The following is a 22,237-nucleotide window of genomic DNA, read 5'->3' as shown; positions in this document are numbered from 1 at the left end:
ACTTTGCGAGACGAGTCGTGGGTATCGGGAGTCGATCATTCAACGGCCATCGCCCGACGCGTCGGTTGTATAATGATATAAATTTCATACAGTTATATATTTTATTTGGTGTAAAAGCAACAAAAGAATATTTTAGTAACCTTATTATGTATACTTGATTTAGAGGTTAAAAAAAAATTTAACTACGTAGTAAGAGTTAGCGGGTTCGCTCGGCTCCGGTTACGGGGTCGGGTGCCCATCACACCCTAGTAAGATCGGGGTGTGACACAAACCACACTTTAACAACATTATTCTCACAAACTCAAAGAGCTACATTAAGGTCACATTAATTTTCAAATCAGCCCACACGATTTTAGTCTTCAACTTGGATCATTAAACTTCATTTTACACCATAGAATTCATAACGACAACAACCAAACGCTAAACAAATTAGTTCTTCTTCTTCTACACAACATAACACACACGGCCAAATCCAACATACACGGCCAAACATCAACTCCAACATTTTATGAGTTTCATTCATTTTTACACATTACAACAACACACAAACATGCTAAATACAACTAATTCATCACCCTATACAACACACACCCATACGCGGCCAAACTCACACACACACTCAACTTCCACTTGCAAGGTTCCATGATTTTCATTCATTTCTACATACCACAACATGTACAAACCATCCACAACACATGAAAAATGAGGTTGAACCTTACCTTTCCCACTTGTTCTTCACTCGGCTAGGTGATGGTTTGCGACAACGAGCGGTTTTCTTGTTCCAACGACTACCTCCACGTTGACGGACCTTCCAATTGGTATGAAAGCTAGGAAGAAACTAATTTCTCTTGACCAAATGTTTATGGGGCGGGTTCGGCCATTATGGCCGAATGCTCCTTTGGCGGTCTCTCTCCAAATTTCTTGAACTTTCTTGAGTGAAAAATGATGAAGATGATTAGGTTGGTCATCTTATACATACATATATAATTAATACATGTGGCCTATGGCCCACATGTACATGCAACGCCTCATGGCCATTTTTTCATGAATTCTTAGTTTTCAAAACTTCATTTTTACCTAAATTTTCATGAAATGTCTAACTTTCCATAATTCACTTTTAACCCCAAATTCCTTAATATTCCATACCAACAAAATCATAAGCGACTTATGCCTTAAAACGAAATCGGAAAATAGCCTTGTTCTTAACTTTCCACACTTAACTCGGAATATCCCGACGTACAAAATACGGGATATAACATCGGGACTCGTGCTCTAATGCGGTACCGGACACTAAGTGTGAACCAAAAAGAAAAAAAGCACTTTGACTTTAATTATACCCAGCAATAGGGAAATCTTATTTTTATTTATTTACCTCCTTTTATCTGTGACCCGCTAGCTTCACGCAGATACTCTTGGAACTGGAACTTTGCATTTGGTTCCTAAGGTGGAGTCAGAAATTTTAGTTATAGGTTTTGGATCATAATTTTAGTAGTTTAATGGTTTCTGATTGCATTTGGTTCCTAAGGTGGAGTCAGAAATTTTAGTTTTAGGTTTTGGATCATAATTTTTGTAGTTTAATGGTTTCTCAATAGATTATTTAAATACACTAAAAGAATTTTTACAACACAAGTACAAAATTTAAGCTAAAACCAAACCTATAATTAGCATGTTGCTCCGCCCCTGGTTCCTTCTATCTGTAATGATTCGGAATTCGAATTGAACCTTTTCAATAAATATCATTTTAATAGAAAAAAATATATATCAACACCATTTAAGGCCATCTATATATGTTTATTTCAAAAGCTTCCAACTTAAAAAGACCAAAAAAAAAAAAAAAAAAAAAAGTTAAATCAAACGAGAATGAAGTAGTTCAAAAGTTAAACTGCTTTACGTCCAAGCTACCGGGTCTCATATTAATTAGGAAAGTTGTCTATAAAAATATTGAAGCATAACCGTGTCAAACGGATTTATGATTTTTCAACTCACAAGTTCTCATCTCTGTTTACCTAGCGCAACCAATATGCTAACTGGCATTGAAATGACATGCTCTCAATAGTGATAAAAATAGGATTTTTGAGTGGGAAATCTGTATCAGCTTTGCTGTCTAATTGGTTTAATTTAATTTCATTTTTTTAACCTGTAAGGTCAAACATTACTTTCAATTGAGTGAAGCCTTCCATATTTCATTGGTCAGTTGTTTCTTAGTAAAATGAAAGAGTTGAATTCTGTGTTATCCACACTGCATGGCAATGGCTAGTATCAAATTTCTTCACAAATTGAAAGCGACATTTCATTAAAATTTTACGTAGTTCTTTGTCATCGGTAGGACATATAAGACTTGTTTGGATCAATTGCTTTTGGGTAAGATTTTCTTTGGGCATACGAAATTTACTTATCTGTAGTTAATTACAAAATATTTTTACATAATTAAATCACTTAATCATGTTAAATTGAATTGAATGGTATAAATATCCAGTGCGGATACGTATTTAACTTGAATTTTTGGCCTATTAAAATTTATCATAGTTTTATATCACAAAAGTTTAAAAATCTTATTTTTACACGTATGAAATTTGAAATTTTTTGCATGATCCTTTTTTTGATTTAAATTATAAAGAGTAATATTAAACCATTTGTCCCTTTCTATGCATATTTCCTTGTGAACCAAGATGGAGATTCTTGTTAATTTTATGATGATGTCGAACCTCGTGTGGTCTGACCAAAGAAAAACTGAGTGAAGGATTACTTTTTATCCTAAAGTAAAGACGCCGTCCTCGTGTTCTTTGTCGTTATCCTATTCACGTTAAGAAAATTAAAATATTTTTAAACAATGATTATTCTTATCCTAAAGTAAAGACGCCGTCCTCGTGTTCTTTGTCGTTATCCTATTCACGTTAAGAAAATTAAAATATTTTTAAACAATGATTATTCATCCTTTTATTCAACTCAATTAGATTCTAGATTCTTCGACGAAGGCAATATATCATTATATTGATTGTTTATTCATTTACAATGGATGTACGTGGAACTATGGCGTCAGCAAACGGGCATCACTCTATTCCTTTGCTGCGGAAACGGTTATGGCTTGTCCTCAGTCCGTTGTCTTAGTTTAATTTGATATGAAATTTAAAAAATAAACAATAACTTTTAAAATATATGGTTTAAAATAAGTATTAGATACTTGTGTGGTTTGTAAACTATCTCATAAAATTAAATAGATTATAAATATGAAAATGTGTCAATTTTTTAGATCAAAGTAATAAGAAAAGAAAAATAAATTTTTTGGACGGTGGGAGTCGTATAATTTATGTTGAAGAACGTGCTACCAGATTAAACAATTAGAATCGTACTAAAATATAATTGAAATATGAAAAAGTTGAAGAACAAGTTATAAAGGAAACCATGTCATTGTGGGAAACAGTTATGACATCTTTTATTTAGTTAAAAATATTCTTAAAAAAGTAAAAGAAATTTATTAAAACAAAAAGAAAATATTGGTGTGAAGACTTCGTCAATAGATTCTGAGCTATGTCCTACTACGTAGGTTCAAGACTCCATAATAATTATTAAAGAAAGAATTTAAATTTTATACACAATGACATTAGAAAAATTACTTAAAGATAACTATAAATAATTTTATTTAACAGTTTTAAGGATAATTTCAGAGATCTCCCCCACGTTTAGTTTCACTAGTCTCTCTGAACTTGCGTTGCACGTTTATCTCATATTATTATTATAAAATTGGTAATATAAAATGTTGAATTTTGTCATATGTATACTTCCTTTGCTTGAGTTAAACAAGCATTTAGACACACATTATTATTTGCAAATTAATATTTATTTTATAAATTAATTTATTATTTCAACTTCACTTATAAATGAAAAATTATCAAGCTAAAATTTTGTTTGAGTATCTAAATGAAGTAGTGCTTCACTTATAAAAGTTCCAACTTTTTCTCCAAGTAAAATTCACGTCAAAATATAATTTCAACTTCAAATCTAAATCGAAATATTAATTTTCAAATTTTAATTTTGTTTGATCTAACAAAATCATTTAAAATCAAGAAAAGTAGTCAATATTTGTAATTAACAGTTGTAAAATAAAATATTTTTTCTTTTTTTTGTCAAATTTACATATTTTTCAAATGTTAAAAGAAACACTCAAACTTTGCTTTGTGCTTTTTAAAATTATTAGGAACTGACTCAATGATAGACAACATTATAACTTCAAATTCTCTTTTATTTCCATTTGTTTCCTTTTCTTTTATCTCAATCCTCCATTTTTTTTTTCCTTTGTGAAATTTGATAGTCATGAGGAAAATATTACTCCCTATAATCCTTCCATTTGTTTCCTTTTTCTTTTATCTCAATCCTCCATTTTTTTTTTCCTTTGTGAAATTTGATAGTCATGAGGAAAATATTACTCCCTATAATCCTTCAACCTTGGAGAAGGAATATTAATTTATAATATGAAGCTTTTAGAATCATAAAATAACAAAAAAAAAAAAATTGAATTCATAAAATCATGCATAAGAATCATCAAGAAATGAACTATTCAAATTTTGTGTGCCAAAGGAAGACTAAAAATAATTTTTGTAAATACTTAAATATTGCCAATTCAAAGCCAAAACTATTGCACTCCCCTTAAATTGAAATAAATAGTTATTTGGTTCTTTAAGAGATCTTTATTTATCAAATCAGTAAAGACATCTTGCCTCAAGAAAGTCCTCATTTGAACCAAAACTGTAGTGACTAATTGATGATATTATCAAGGGCAAAAAACATATATGTACATACTAAGAGGTTATATTTACGAAATATAACGATACTTTTCTTACAAAATATATCAATAGATTTGTTACAAAATCTATACAAACCGTAAATTAAAAAGAATTAAATAAAACACATTAAATAAGGTAAGGAGAGCTTTCATTATTTTAATTTTTCTCTCCAATCAAAATTAAAATATATTGTTACGATTTTCTCCATGCTCCCTTATTTCATCCATTTTTATCTCCCCATTCAAAATTAAGAGATAATTTTTTCAACTTTTATTCAAAAAGTTAATACTAATCGGTAGTTTTTATATACATCGTAAAACATATATGTATAATTTTTATATGCAATATGTACTTGTATAAATTTGTTATAATTTTTGTAAAATGAAATATGTATTAAAATTATGTGTATTTTGAATGATAAAGTGCATATAAATTGTATAAAATTTAATCAAAGTATGTATAAATTTTGAGAAAATATGTATAATAAATAATTGATACAAACCAGATTCCATACAAAGTTCATACACTAGAAAATAAATTTGTGTAATTTTTTGTATGTAATATGTATAAATGTATAAATACGTTATAATTTTTATGTATGAAATATGTATAAAAGTTGTATGTATATTTTGATTATGATAAAGTACATATAAATTGTATAAAATCTAATCAAAGTATGTATAGATTATGAGAAAGTATATATGTATATTAAGTTTTTTGATTGATACAAACTACATTCCATACCCGTATAATTTTCAACATTTTTTAGATTAATTTATATCGAATTTATTCGAATTCCATACACACTATGCCACATATATCTAAAAAATGATAGTAGATAACATTCCATACACATTTCATACATATGCTAGTTTTCAACATTTAACATTTCAAACACACAATGATCGCACATATCTCAAAATGATAAAAATCAATTTTTATATACAATTAATACACATGTCAATAATTAAAAAAAATTGTAATATTAGTTTGAAAATTTATATTATGAGAGAGAAGATGAATTTTAGGTCTAGAAATGGTGTCTATCATAGAGGGAGAGAGAGAGAGAAGAATCATTTGTAACTATCCTATAATTTCCACATTTAAAATGATTCTTTTCCTTAAAAAATGCCCAAAATCGTGGGTATCTCATTAAATCCAAATTTGATATTCTATTTGATATACTTTGTAATTTTGTTGGTATGTTTTGTAAATAAGAAAAAGTATATTTATGTTTTGTAATATAGAGTCTTAAATAGTATTATTAAGTCATTTTCCCTATTATCAATAAGTTACTGCTAAACAACATCCACATTTTACACCACACTTTCATAAACACCATTGTTTAATATGTTCGTCAAATACTTAACAAATCTGAAATAGTAAAATTGTGCAAGAGAATTTCAATGAAAATATGAGAGGAATGCTGGCAATGCGTTTCAAATATATGTCTCGCAAAAATAGTAATGTTTTTACACCGTGCAAATAATTTAATGTAAATCCGATACCCAAGATATGATGCCTACAAAAAAGGAATAAAGTTGTACTATTTAAGTTTTTCTTTACCACAAGAATTAACCCAATAAAATGAAATTTTAGAATTAGAGTAAAAGATATAAGAAAGAAGAACGAAAATATTCTTCAATGTTGGTAGAATGAAGATTTGACATAATTGTGTTTTAAGATGAACTTATTTTGTCATATATTTTGCTATTTTGTCATATATTTTGCTTACTTCAAATTCAAATGAAAATTGAAAAGGTTTTAGATCCTAAAAGCAATAACAAACCAAAGTTAAACGTTCCAGTTGAATAATGCGAAACATGTAAGGCATAATTTTTTTGAAAAAAATAAGTAATTCTTTCGTAATAGTCAAGTAATCTATATAAAATTATCTAATTCTTTCGTAATAATTTTTTAGGTATTTTCTTAATTATTATTGTACAAATATAAATATTTATTATTGTACAAATATAAATATATTTTATTAGCGGATATTTTTTTTTTTTGTTTTTTGTTTTGGGCTTCAGGCTTTTAATACACACACCAAACTTTGAAGTTTATCCCAATCAAATACGAACTTTGTAAATAGACAATTATTCTTTCCCAAAGTTAAATGATATAAACTAAAATATGCATAAAAAGGTGATGGACTTTAATATTACTTAAATAGGTGGAAAATAAATAAACAAATAGATATCTATGCATTTCATTGCAATATGAAGGAAGTGAATACATTTTAAGAACATATAAAATTATTTCTATATATGCCATTGAAAAATGAAGAATTTAAATTTACCCACTTCATTAGTGACTTCTACAACGTGACTAAAGTTTAATATATATATATATATATATATATATATATATATATATATTAGAAGGAAATTCAGGAAGAAAATACCTTAACTGTAGGGTTCAAGAACGTATCCATTTTGAAAATGTATATGGACCATCTACGTGAGCCCCAAATGGTGGGTTTGGTGTTCCAAAGAATAGCTTTCTTTCGGTTTGCAAGTTAAAAATAGGGCATTTAAGTTTAAAAGGGCATTTTTGTGATTTTACTTTCAAGATAGGAGTTCATGCTTTTAACATAATATAGATAGATAGATTATTAATCAAATCATTATGTTGCAATTGAAGCAGTTATTCGAATGCCTTATGATATGCAATTGAAATAGTTAAATAAATTTCTACGCACGGTAGAAAAGAAGTTGAGCGTGGGAATGTTCATTATATTAAATTGATAATTGTTTTCTTAATAATTTGATTTTTTTTTAATTTTAAATGTTGATATCGCTTACGATTTTTTTTACATAAAACACTGACCTTAGATGTTCTGGTCCATAAAGTAGAATTGAGAAGGCATGGCTTTGATCCATGCTTGGAAATGTCGTCACCATGTTTTATCCATAAACCACTGCCATTTCATTTGACTTCCACGTAATTGCAAGGCTTAATTGATGCATTGAAAAATCAAAAGAAGTTGGAAAAAGGAGGTTGGCCGACATGAGAAGACATGTTCATGTCTAATATTTGAAGACCATTTGGAATATTGAATAGTTGTGACTATTGGCTTGATGCTATCCGTAAAGTTTTTTTCTTTTTTCTTTTTCTTTTTTATTTTTAAAGAAGGGTACTTACGTAATTTAACTTTCAGGTTAGGGAGTTCATGCTTTTAATATAATGTAGAAGATTATACTAAACTCTCTTGTGGTTTATAATATTATGTCTACCTCCCTTCTTTCATATTTGGTATAACAAAACTATTATCAGGAGAAGTTTGCCCCTTATTTTGTTATTTTATGTTTCGTCTTATTTTATAAAAGAAAACTAACTTGTTTTATTCTAATTTTTATTTCGATTTATATTTTTGAACTGTCCATGCCAAAACTTCTCTAAAATACAATTCCTTATAAACCTTCCTAATTCTTTCTAGTTTTGTGTAGAAAACCTATTATTAGTTGATTTACAAATGGAAATTTTTGTTACTTTTACTTTAATTTGCTCTTTGTTAGAGTTTGCCCTGAATTTTCTACCTTATTTAGATTATACCATAATTGTGTTTTACTTCAAACAAGATTTATTGGTAGAAAATGTTTTTTTTTTTTTTTAGAAAAGGACTCTACTATATCTATCCTATTTCTTGGAGGGGAAGTTTCAGACTTCTATAAATGGAATATTTGTTATTCTCATACACAACATAGTAGCATTCACAATGTAATCATTAAAGAGTCTTGTTTAGGGGGAGATAATTTTCTGCATAAGTTTTACGCTTTTTATGTAGGTCACTTGACCAAATCATATTACAATATTATGCTTTTTAGTCTATTTTTGTCATTGTCTGATTTATTGTCGTTCAAGGTTTGCAATTGTTAGTTTCCACATGATGCACTGTTATTTCAATCCTAACAAGTGGTATCAGAGCCAATGGTTTAACGAGGTTGAACACGGGTTCAAGGCAGATTCAAATCAAGCTGCAAACCAAGTTCATGATAATGAAGATTTTGTCCAGAGTGCTACATGTGGAAATGAATTTTCAACATCCCTGCTGCTGCATCTTTAACAATAACGTAAAATATTTTTAAACTAAATTTTAACCCATAATATTTTTAACCTTATTTTAAACCATGGCAAGCAACAATGATGAAGATTATGTGAAGACGGAGAATCAAGATTATTTTGCCAAAAAATTCAGGCCAAGGGGAGATTTGTTAGGGTTTGCCCTTAATTTCCTACCTTATTTGGATTCTACCATAATTGTATTTTACTTCAAAAAGGATTTATTAGTTAGAAAATATTTTCTTTGTGAAAAAGAACTCTACTATATCTATCCTATTTCTTCGAGGAGAAGTTTCGAACTTGTATAAATAGAAGATTTGTTCTTCTCATAGACAATATGGTAGCATCCACAATTTAGTCATTAAAGAGTCTTGTTTAGGGGAAGATAATTCTCTCAATAAGTTTTATGCTTCTTATATTAGTTTTTCCAATATGTAGATCATTTGACCAAATCATATTATAATATTATACTTTTTAGTATATTTTTGTTGTTGTCTGATTTATCGTCATTCAAGATTTGCAATTGTTAGCTTCCGCATGACGCGTTGTTATTTCGATCCCAACACTCTTTTATGTAACAAAAGTATATTCCTATTTCATCGGATCTGATTCAATTCTATCATAGTCGTAATTCGTTCAATTCGTTTTTTGTTTTGTTTTGACGTTCAAATTATAAGTAATTGGTTAATTAGTAAGATAAATTAAGATGATTACAAATAAAACTAAAAATATTGTCCAACACCACCACCAACGTACCCAATGCAAAAAACTAAAAGTAGTGTAAACTAAAAAATAAAAATAAGAGAGAGTAAGGAATATTTTTTTCTATATGTTACATTTTATTATTTCTGCAGTTTTTGTTTGTAACACAACGCCACAATTTTATAAAAAAAGTTTTTTTTGGGGGGTGGGGTTAAAACATTATAAAACACTTACTAATTCAACAATTCTCCCCAATGACTTGTACCAAGGAGTCTCAAGGAAATGCTTAAGCAATATTTATCTGTCGATGATTTCTTATATATAGTTTGAGGCAAGGAATTCCTTTCCCCACTGTATGAAGCATTTCCTTCAATAGAAGCCATTTTGGTTAAGCAATTTGCGGTCATATTCATTTTCCAATAGTACAGAAGACCTCTAAATAATATGCGATTATGTTTTATCACTTATTATTCATGGTTATCATTCAAAAAATTGAGTGGCATGAATATGTTACTGGTTGGAGGAAGCGCTAACTAAGAAAAGTAAAAGAATGTATTGTCTTACTAACTAGAAAAGAAAATATCAACATCGTAAGGGCAAACTTGTCTATCTTTAGTCGGTTATTAGTTTTGTTACATTAAATATGAAAGAAGGGAGGTAAGCGTAATATTGTAAACCACAAGGGAGGTTAGTGTTATTAAGCTAAACGTGGAGAGAGGTCTCTGAAATTATCCCTAGTTTTAATTGGTAAACTAAAATAAATAGGGAGTAACTTCTTTTAACAAGTTAAATTACATTAATAATTTAAAATTTTCATTAAGTTATTATATTAGTGTATATAACTTTTTTTTTTTTGGGTTAGAAATTCGAGCTCTTTCGTGAGCCTTGGAGGTGAGATATATTCATTAAAATCATCCTACAAGGAGGGCGACCAAATTAACCAAATCTCCATATACACTGTGGGTTGATAGACTCAACCCTATTACAAAAGACAGTATGATATGGCAGTGTTAGCTCCAAAAAATGAAAGTGATAATACATCCTCTACGATACAAAATAGTGTTGTTATCGAGGGACTTCAAATTGGTACAATATATCCAGTTTTCTAAGTATTGGATATTTCTTGTCTGCTTCATGCCAAAAGAAGGCATTATTAAAGTACTCAAAAATCCATGATTAGAGTACTGCTGTTTAGACTAAAGCACATTCAACATTAGGGGTGTATAAAGGAAGCCGACAAATCGCACCAGACCGATAAGCCGAATCAAACCGGAAAAAAAACTTGACTAGTGATTTGGTTTGACTTGGTTTTGTTTTAAAAGAAAAAGCCGACCACAGTTGGTTTGGTTTGGTTTTAACTGGAAAAAAAAAAGTCAAATCGAATCAAACCAACCCGACATTACATTTTTTAAATTTCAAAAATATTTTATACATAAAAATATTTATTTATAATGTAATGTATAAATATTTCTTAAACAATTTCATAGGTTTTTGTCTTTTAGCATATTATTTCACTTGGAATTAGAATTTTAAATGGTCCAATAAGTTTTTATAGCCCATAGATAGTAGTAACTCAAATAAAACTTAACAAAAATCAAATCAATACTAATGTTAACAAAAGAAATTCAATTCTAACCCTAGGAATGACAATAATGTTGTATATCCATTCTTTAGTTTTATATTGGTTTAGAAAGTGAAAATACATAAATTAATTTTATTTTTTCTTTAATATTTAGTCATGTAATTAATACTTATTAACCCTACTTATTTTATCATGACTTAGTATTTTTAGATTATAATCACTTTCTATATGCCTTATAATTTAAACGTACTTATTATAGCATGACTTAGTACTTTTAAATTATGATCATTTTATTTTATGCAATTTCATTATTTTTTGTTGTTGAATATTTTGGTATAATGCCATCTCTCATCTCACATTTTATGTTATTTTCTTAAAAAATATCTTAATTAGATAGTTGTATCTTACTAGGACTAAAAAACTATTTGATGTACAAGTTATATGTTTAGTATGAAGATTTTACTGGAAAAAACCGAAAAAACCCGAACAACTCGAAAAAATCGAAAAAACCCAAGGGTGAAAAACCCGACTTTTGTTGGTTTGGTTTGGTTTATAAATTTAAAAACCCGATGCAATTGATTTGGTTTGATCTTTAAAAATTTCAAACCAACCCAGTCTATGTACACCCCTATTCAACATAAAAGGACAAAAAGGGGGAATTGATTTGGCCGTCATTCATGGTTTATCCTTCACGAAGAGCACTTAATTAAGAGAGGGATATATTCAACGTCGTGCTTGAGAAAATGCGAAGAAAGAATATTAATACTATATTGGTCAGAATCGTCAAAAGAAAACGAGTGTGAAACTAATCTATAATTGTTCACTTTTCAAACCAATCAATTAATACTAGTATTTTCTTGAAGACTCAAAGCTGGTGGTTTTGAATACCCCAAAGGTGTTGACTTGGTTGAATTCGCTTATTAAATTTGAGTTCGAGCTAGCTATAGATTCTAACTCTAATTTTCTATTCGATCGAGTTCAAATTAAACTTGACTAAACTTAAACACTCGGCTCTGAGTACCTTTACCCACTACAACTATAAAGTAATCAAATTATATTTATCACATTAATAATTAGATTTTACCCCTTATAACTAAAGTTACAAGACTTGCACAATCTAACAATAACTTAAGTCATGATCTTCATGGATGAGTTTGATTTATCGTTATAATTCAAAGTAAAGTATAGTAACTTTATTAGTATAACGAATAAAGTTCAATATTTTAATAATGAAACAAATATAATTCTGTGATTTTATTGTTATAGTGTGGAAAATTCAGTTACTTTAAGTTTAATATGACAAAAAACAATCTGTTTGTGACTTATACGTGGTAGATAAAGTTCAATGATTATATGTGAAATTAATACCCTCAAATCTGAACAAACTTTTCTTTTTTGTTTTACTTCATAGAATATCATTTAACTAGATAAATGACGTCTTAATTATGGAAAAAAAAGATGTCTTAATTGCCCTCCTTTTTTTTACTTAGCAATTTTTCCTTTGTGTGCTATAGATATAATTGAGACAGATAAACTAGGTCATAAACTAGGAACTATTTCTTCAGAAAAGTTCTAGATATTGATGATAACTCGGACAATTCTGTTGTTGTTAGAACTTATTTATTATCTTTCCCTTTTGATTTATTTCTAATTTTTACTTTTTAGTAGACCTGTCTAGTACGGTATTTTCTATGTCTCATTTTATGTGGTAAATTTACCTTTTTCTAGTTGTTTAAAAAATAATGATATTTTTTTATATTTAAAACAATTTAACTTTAAACTTCTCATTTTACCTTTAAAATAATTACAACCACACATATATCTAAATTTTAAATCATAAATTTAAAACTCCGTTTGTTTATTTAGACTTTATGATGCCCAATTAATCATATAAATGATTTTTTTCACCAATCATATGATTCGGAGAAATAGTAAGTACTACAAACTTAAAGGCCAACCATAGCCGTCCAACTCAGCAAAGGAATAGAGTGCTGTCTGCTTGCTAACGCAACCATAAATGAATAAAGAATCATCATATTTGAATATTTTCTCGCTCAATACGAATACGATAACAACAAAAACACGAGGACGACTTCGTTTCTTTAAGCTAAGAAAGAAATCGGTCACTTCTTTTTTCTTTGGTACGAGCCACGACAGCGTAGAACCACAACCTTAATCTTTGTTGACAAGGAAAATATTTAAGAAAGAAAGAGAGAATTTGGCCAACTGATGAACGTTCTTATTCAATCGATCCCCATTACTTGTTGCCCACTCTCTCTCAAAATTATTTACCAACGGTATAGTACTCTCTCTCAAAATTATTTACCAACGGTATAGTTAAATCTGTACGCATGGTTTATGAACATGCGGATTGAAATGACCAAACAGGATAAACAAGAAATAAATTATAGCAATATGACTCGAAAACTGAACAACTATAATGAAGCAATTAGGCAAATGAACAAAGCCTGAATTCTGAAGTCTTGGTCTGACTAAGTGATACGATATCGGATGGCGCAAGTGCTCAACTTTCTTCAAGGCCTTGTACTAGAAGCCGAGTCAGGAACTTTCAAGATTTACAAGCCAAGTTCATGGAGAATGAAGCTATGAAAGCACTTGAAGACAACCGTTGGGGGATTTCAAGCTATGGAAGATAGCATGGGAGTGAGACATCGCAAGTGGGTCGCATCCAATTTATCGCTAATGCCATTTTGGGCTTAGTTGTTGCAAACACCGAATTTAGCTAGATTTTAAATACTTGTGGCTAGGCATGTAAAAGGCAAAACTATAAGTACTTGCCTTAGCCTATTTCATTCCTCATATTTTAATTTGATGAAACTCTTTTTAGTGTAAATTCTCCTTCCATAGAGTTTAGGTTAATGTTTACACATTAGTGGGAGGAATCCCTTATCTCTTTACTTTGAGCCTCTCTTGGATAATCTTGGATTGGATTTTCATGTATGAATACAAATTTCTCTTCTTCCCTAAATTAAATTCATATTTTGATTGTTGATTAATAGGTGTAGGTATCGAGTCCTATGTTGATTAATCACAACAATAGTTGATTAGATTCCTTCTTTCTTATATATCTTAGTGCTTTTGATGAATTCGATACGGAGGTGTTGGTAACGAATCCAATTTATATTGCCCTTAAATTCATTATCTCTTGTGTCTAGCTTTTATCCTTTAGTTTTCACGTATTTTGATTGTTGTTTTTCATACTTTTCCAATTAGGATCATATCACTAGGCCACTGGAGAAGGCTTCTGGATTGAGCGATGAAGCTTGTAGTGGATCTTAAATTCCGCTAAGCTGAAAGAGACGAGTTAAAAGTTATTGGGCTTAATATGGTAATGGGTTGTTAGTCACTCTTGCTGGGTATTAGTAATAGTCCTAAAGCTAGCCCATTATATGGCCCAACACGTGTCCAGTCCTTTTATTTGTATTCTGATAATTTCCTGTCTAGGTGTCCTCTTGTTATTAGTCTAGTACACATAGCCAGCTAGGAGTAAAGGGTAAATGTTATATATCAGTAGTAGTAGTAGCATTGTAAGAGGTATCTAATGAATGGAAAACCCTATTTGATATTTTTTGCAATTTCTTTTTGTTCTTTGTAATTTTCAGTAGCTGTTTTGCTACAATTGCTATCCAAAGCCAAGCTTTCCATGGTAGAAACTCAGAAAGACAAAACCCCTGATGGGGGGTGGAAAACACTTGAAAATTAATTACAAGCTTCATCAATGATTCACAAAAAAGAATGGACCTATTAGAAACAAATCAACATCGGCTGAATGTGGAGACCTCGAAACATGATGAAAACAATCGTCACCTGGATGTGTTGTTGAGTCAAATGGAGTCGAAAATAAAGTTAGATGCAGTAACATCTAGGAGATCTCGTGCAAACCTAGCTATGGGAAACTCCCCCAGTGAAATAGAATCATCTGCTAGCGGGAATTTAACAACTCTCTCTACAAACCCTCGCTTTTTCATTACGAGAGAGGCATGTCTTTACCTCCAGCTTCTTTAAATCCAGTAATGCCTTTTTCATTACCCATGACTCAATCTATACAACCATCTTTATACCCACCAGCTCCCATAACCCTCACTAATCCTGTTAGACCAACCAGTTACCCTTCAACTCCTGTTTCATTAACAAACCCAACATTATCAACTAGTTTTCCAACCCAAAATGTACCTACCAGTGCTAACATGGATTTAGCGTATGACCTAATGTATTTATCTCCTCTAGCTTATCAGGATATTATCAACAGCACCTTCTTGCAACCGAACATCCCACCAAACACTCAAACTAACCCTCTTACGCCAGCATGTACAAACAACTCATTTAGAGGCCCAAAAGCCAAGCTAACTTTTCTAGAGTTTGACTGTAACAACCCACGTGGTTGGATACGAAGGTGTGACAAATTTTTCAAACTATACCAAATTACACCTCAAGAAAAGATAAGTTACGTGGCTATGCACATTAATAATAAAATGGACACTTGGTTTGACGCATACATGATGGAAGATGTGGTGTCATGGGAAGCATTTTATTTGGATGTATGTCATAGATATGGTAACATTCGACCAATGGATATTGTCACTGAGTTTAATAGACTCGAACAGTGGGCTGATGTTGGGAGTTACTTTAGCAAGTTTGAAGAATTGCGTTTTTACATGATGTTAATTAATCCAACACTAAATGAAGCATATTTTGTTTATTGTTTTGTTGGTGGTTGAAGGTTGATTTGGCGCCCATGGTCAGAGCATCTAACCCACAAACCATGATAGATGCTCTAGAAGTGGCCAAGTTGTATGAACAAACCCTTATAACAATTTACAAAAATATTCACCCCCCTAAGATTTCTCACTCATAGCCTAAAATTACCTTTCCGCCCAGCCTAAAAGGAAATGCCCCTCAAGGCCCAAAAGCTCTACCACCCATAATCACACGACCCAAATTGATATTATCAAAAAATCCAACTATGAAAACATTGAGGGATAATAAGTTATGTTATCGATGTCATGGAAAATATTTTTCGAGTCATAAATGTAAGCAAGGGGGCTTGCATGCTATGAAGGGTAGTGAAGGGGGTCCAATTGTTGAACACGGTGAAGGATCAAGAGCAACAGAGGACCAAGAAGGTGAGGTCGCTGAGTTGGTTCAGGAGGAAGAAAGTACCATTAGTATGATGGAGGGCCCTTGTAACAATCCTAAAACTATTAAGATCTCTAGAATACTCAAGAACGAACCCATAGTGATTATATTGCGGTGCTACTAGCAGTTTTATCAACCCACAAGTGGCTGAAACATTGAAATTAGAGATGCGGGTTTTGCTTAAGCCCATGAGGGTCCGTGTTGCCAATGGAGAGACCATGGTACTGTACTCTGTTCTAAAGTGTGTTGGCAATTGCAAGGAGAAGGATTCGAGTTTGATTTAGGATGTTAAACATTAGCGGGTGTGATTTAATCTTGGGAATGGACTGGATTGATTTAGTAGCACCAATAGTGTTACACACTAGACCACATAGTATCACATTCATGAGGGGAAATAGGATGGTGACTATCCTTTGGTTACCAAGAACCATAGTCTTTGGGCCTAGCCGATTCGCAAACTATTCATGGGCTTTTACGAAGAAGTGGGTGCAATGCGGGTGGCCCAAATTTGACATGTGGAATCAGTTGGATCCAATAGTCCTGAAACCATTCCAGCTCCTGTTGAAGCTTTGCTAAACAAATTTAATGATGTTTTTAAGGAGCCCAATTCACTACCACCCTCTCGTTCATGTGATCATGTTATTAAACTCAGTCACGGATCAGGCCTAGCAAATCAAAGGCTTTATAGGTATTCACATGAGCAAAAAGATGTTATTGAAAAAGATTGTAAATAAAATGCTTGAGGCCCAAACTGTGAGGCCCAGTGGTTCCCCTTTTGGTTCTCCGGTCATTCTGGTTAAAAAGAAAGATTCAACATGGAGATTATGTGTCGACTATCGTAAGCTCAACGACATACAATTAAAAACAAGTATCCAATTTCGGTGGTGGAAGATTTGCTTGATGACTCAATGGGGCGCACTATTTCTCTAAATTGGATTTGCGATCGGGGTATCATCAAATTAGAATGAAGGAAGGTCATGAGCATAATACATCTTTCAAGACCCATCATGGTCTATGGGAGTTCACTGTTTTGCCTTTTGGCTTGACAAATGCCCCGACAACCTTTCAATCTTTAATGCACAATATTTTCGGTCGCTACCTTAGAAAATTTGTGTTGATTTTTTTTCCGACAATATCCTAATCTATAGTAGAATTCTTTGAGAACATTTGCATCATTTGCAATTAGTGTTTCAGCTCTTGGTAACTTACCAGCTTTATGCTAAACACTTAAAATGTAGCTTTGCTCAAGACAAAGTTGAATATTTAGGACATGTTATAATGGGTGATGGTGTGAGCACCGATAGTGCAAAAATAGATGCAATGGTGAGATGGCCACTACCAAAATGCATTAAAGGATTGCGTGGGTTCCTTGGATTAACTGGGTATTACAGGCATTTCATTCAAAATTATGCAATAATTAGTAAGCCTTTGACTTGGCTTCCTATGGAATCTCTTTGAAGCAACTTTGGCTTCTGAAGCCCTGAAACATGCCATGACCCATGCCGTGACCCATGCTCCTATGTTAGCCCTTCCCGATTTTAATTTTCCTTTCATTATGGAAGTTGATGCAAGTGGGAGCAATATTGTCACAGAATAATAAGCCTACTGCTTTCATGAGTAAAGCTTTGGGCTCGAAACATCTGGGCTTATCAACATACGAAAAAGAGCTAATTGCTCTGTTGTTAGCTGTAGAAAAATGAAGGCATTACCTCCAACATGCTCACATTGTGATTAAAACAGATCACTTTAGCTTGAAGTTTCTCAGAGATCAACGCATCACTACTTCATTACAACATAAAGGGGTAACAAAATTGATGGGATTAAGCTATGAAATACATTACCGATAGGGGAAAGAAAAAATTGTAGCAGATGCGTTGTCTCGAAGAGGTGAGGAAGCCAAAGAAGGTGATCCAGTGGGCCCGTGTATGGGTTTGTGTGTGTCACAACCTAAATGGATACAAGATGTAATTGAGAGTTATGATGGTGATATTGAAGTCCAAACATTGATGACTAAACTCAGTTTAAACCCGAAAGCAGTGGCTGAAATAACCTTACAATCAGGTCTGTTGAGGTTTTAAGGAAAAGTGTGGATTGGAAATCAAAAGAATCTTAGGCCAAAATTGATTCAAGACATGTATTCAACAGCATGGGGAGGGCGTTCCGGAGTACATGCCACTTACAAAAGACTCAAATCAGTATTTTATTGGCCAAAGATGTTACAGGATATGAAGCTAGCAATCCAAGAATACGAAGTTTGCCAACAAAACAAGGGTGAAAGTTGTGCTTACCCTAGTTTGCTACAACCATTACCAATTCCAAATAGGGCTTGGAAGCACATTTCTATGGATTTCATCGAAGGCTTACCTAAATCACAAGGAAAAAATGTCATCTTAGTAGTAATTGATCGATTTACTAAGTGTGGACACCTTATAAGCCTATCTCATCCTTACAATGCATCTCAGATTGCCCAAGTATTTTTGGATCAAGTGTGAAGCTACATGGAGTACCCTGCTCAATTGTCTTGGGATAGGGATCCTGTTTTTATGAGTCTGTTTTGGCAAGAGTTGTTTAAAAATCTGCAAGTTCAACTCAAGTTAAGTTCTGCCTATCATCCATAAACGGATGGACAAACAGAGAGGTTGAATAGGTGTTTAAAATCATACCTGAAGTGTATAACGGGATAGAAACCAAAGGAATGGTGCAAATGGCTTCCTTTAGGTGAATTTTGGTACAACACCTATTTTCAATCAGCTATCGGAATGACACCATTTCAAGCACTTTGTGGATACTAGCCTCCACAACCAACATTTGACAGTTGAATTAGTGGACCAATTCTTTGAAAAAAAGGCCGATAGTATGCAAGCAACTCAAGGAAAATTTGGTCAAAGCTCAGTCCCGTACGAAACAATATGCAGATAGCAAAAAAAGTGAGCGAGAATTCGAAGTGGGAGATTTGGTGTTCATCAAACTACAACCCTATCGACAAACATCAGTAGCAATAAGAAAAAATCTCAAGTTGGCTTCGAAGTTCTTTGGTCCTTACCCGGTAATTAAGAAGATTGGCCCAGTGGCGTATGAACTTCAATTGCCCAGCGAATCTAGAATTCATACAGTGTTCCACGTCTCCTAATTGAAGAAGAAGATTGGACCGAATGTTTTTCCCATAAAAGAGCCTCCTTTATGCACCCCGGATGGTCAGCTCATAGCGGAACCCATTGCGATTCTTGATCGGCTCATGGTGAAAAAAGAGAAATTGGGCGGTGACTCAAGTTCTTGTACAGTGGGCTAATCTAGCTCCAGAAGATGCAACATTGGAAGATTACACTTCCTTCACTGCACAATTTCCAAATTGCAACCTTGATTTAACAAGGTTCTTAAACGGGAATGGGATGTAGCGGATCTTAAATTACGCTAAGTTAAAGGAGACGAGTTAAATGTTATTGGGCTTAATATGTTAATGGGTCGTTAGTCACTCTTATTGGGTATTAGTAATATTCCTAAAGCTGGCCCATTATATGGCCCAGCACGTTTCCAGTCCTTTTATTTGTATTCCGATATTTTCCTGTCTAGGTGTCCTCTTGTTATTAGTCTAGTACACATAGCCAGCTAGGAGTAAAGGGTAAACATTATATATAAGTCGTAGTAGCATTGTAAGAGGTATCTAATGAATGAAATACCCTATTTGATATTTTCTGCAATTTCTTTTTGTTCTTTATAATTTTCAGTAGTTGTTTTGCTACAAAGCTAAGTATCGAACAAGAACTTATGAAATTGTTAACTAGATGTACAATGCTCTATGTGATAATCAGAATTCGAATGCCTTAAGCAATTATAACTATTTGGGAGCACGATCCACGAATCACGCCCTTATAATGTCCATTAATTATCCATCATTATGGCTGAATAACGTCTGGAGGAGATTTTTGGATCTTCTGTAATGGTTGAACCTCAACCTTATCCTACCCGGTCGATCCTTTCTCCGGAGCCAAGACTTTGTTCCCTGATAGTCCAAGGCTCTCGCTGTCCGGTCACAGGAACTAGACCGAGCACCCTTTCTGTTGACTCGTGCCTGACCTATCCCTGTTGTCACGTGTCAGTGCTCGAGTCGTCCACTTGTCTATTTCAGATTTCACCCCATACAAAAATCAAGTTTTATATTATAGTGAAGTTCCCTTTCTATTTGTGTACCATTTTTACACCAGCCAGTGTGAAATATTAGAGTTTAGACATAATTCAACTCGTTCATTTAGTCTAACATAATGTGAGCAATGACATGTGGAGGCTTTACTCGATCAGAAGTCATATTAGACTCTAATGGGTCGTTTGATACGCGTAATAAGATGGGATATCTCCGAATTAAGTTTGGAATAAAATTTATACCTTGTTTGGTTGAAGGTATAAATTTATCCCGGGATAAATTTATCCCGGTATAAATTTGTGTACCATTTTTACACCAGCCAGTGTGAAATATTAGAGTTTAGACATAATTCAACTCGTTCATTTAGTCTAACATAATGTGAGCAATGACATGTGGAGGCTTTACTCGATCGGAAGTCATATTAGACTCTAATGGGTCGTTTGATACGCGTAATAAGATGGGATATCTCCGAATTAAGTTTGGAATAAAATTTATACCTTGTTTGGTTGAAGGTATAAATTTGATGCGGTTATATATGCTTGGTTATTTTAATTTCATAGACATACTTTCATAGTACTACTTATTAAATAGACCACTTGCACTTAAAAACCTATACTTGTTTATTCTCGTTCGATTAATTTTTCTTTAAAATTTTTGGAGTTTCTCTAATAGACATATTTAAGGCTTTTGATATTCCGTTTAATCGGAGTACACATTGAAAATTCCGTTTGCTTTAGTTCTACAAATCCGTTGGTTATCCATTAGTAATCTGTTTGTTAAATTATGGGTCATTCTTTTCTACAAAATTACCAACGGATTCTCAATATCCTCTGGTAATTAGCCCATGCTTCCATCCCCAAATTACGTGCTACATCTTTTAACAATATTTACTAACGGCAATGATTCACTTATCTCATGTTATTTGTTCTTACAAATCGATCTTTGCTTAGAAATTAATCAATATTTGTTATGTTGTGAGCCCCCTGCGATGGGCGAAGCGAGGGGCCGAAGGCCACGACGAGCTTCCGAAAAGTAGTTTGTCTACTTGGAGAATAGCTTGGAGGGATTTCTACTGAGTTTTAGTGTCTTTCACAGTCTATATATACATGACTTTTCTCACAATTATGTATCCTGTAAATACATTTTTCATTGTGAAAAATAAGAGTTGGGAGTTGGTGACAATCCTGATTTTCTTCCCCTAGAGGATTTTCACGTTAAAATTGTATTTTTTTTTCATTACTCTTGCTTTAAAATCTCGTTGTCTCATAACAACATTTACTGGGCTTAGCTCTCCCTCTTTACTCTTTAGGGCCAAAGCCAAACGGTTACTCCTTAATTCGTACTAGTTTATATGGTACCTTTCGATGTTTAAGAGTCTCAGTTTTAAATTTTGACCGTAAATTCAGATATGAAATTTTTTAAGTTTTTTGAAATAAGATTTACATATTTTGAAAACTGCATAAAAAGTATTATAAGTCACAATAATTGATAATTTAAAATATTTAAAAGGCATATGAAAAAATCACGATCAAAAGAAAAACTCGTTGGCCTCGAAATCCGAAAAAAGTCTTTGCATAAATTGAGATGGAGGGAGTAATATTTTTATGATTTCCTCTGCATTCCCTGCAGCTTCAAATCCAATAAAGAGTATTTCACTCACGTGGCCAGCAAAAGGGTCAAATTAAAACGAAAAAATAGGGCAGGCCAGTGCACTACCCGTACAGGCGGGATTCGAGAAAGGGCCGGACCACAAAAATTTATTGTACCAATCTTATCTTGCATTACAGCAAAAGGTTGTTTTCACGGGTCAAACCT

The 22,237-nt window shown here is 32.3% G+C and overlaps 1 long non-coding RNA gene across 1 annotated transcript; it reads right to left on the bottom strand.

The window, feature by feature from the left end:
- Window positions 1–17,939: 17,939 nt before the first annotated feature.
- LOC132052674 (uncharacterized) lies at window positions 17,940–19,973 on the bottom strand. Its single transcript, XR_009414017.1, has 2 exons — window positions 18,948–19,973; window positions 17,940–18,860 (listed from the first exon to the last, which is right to left on the bottom strand). It is a non-coding gene; the product is annotated as an uncharacterized LOC132052674 (long non-coding RNA).
- Window positions 19,974–22,237: the final 2,264 nt, after the last annotated feature.

The sequence above is a fragment of the Lycium ferocissimum genome, chromosome 1 (genome assembly GCF_029784015.1).
Source record: "Lycium ferocissimum isolate CSIRO_LF1 chromosome 1, AGI_CSIRO_Lferr_CH_V1, whole genome shotgun sequence".
In the NCBI taxonomy this organism is placed as follows: domain Eukaryota; kingdom Viridiplantae; phylum Streptophyta; class Magnoliopsida; order Solanales; family Solanaceae; genus Lycium; species Lycium ferocissimum.
This window is presented reverse-complemented; position numbering and strand designations above follow the sequence as displayed.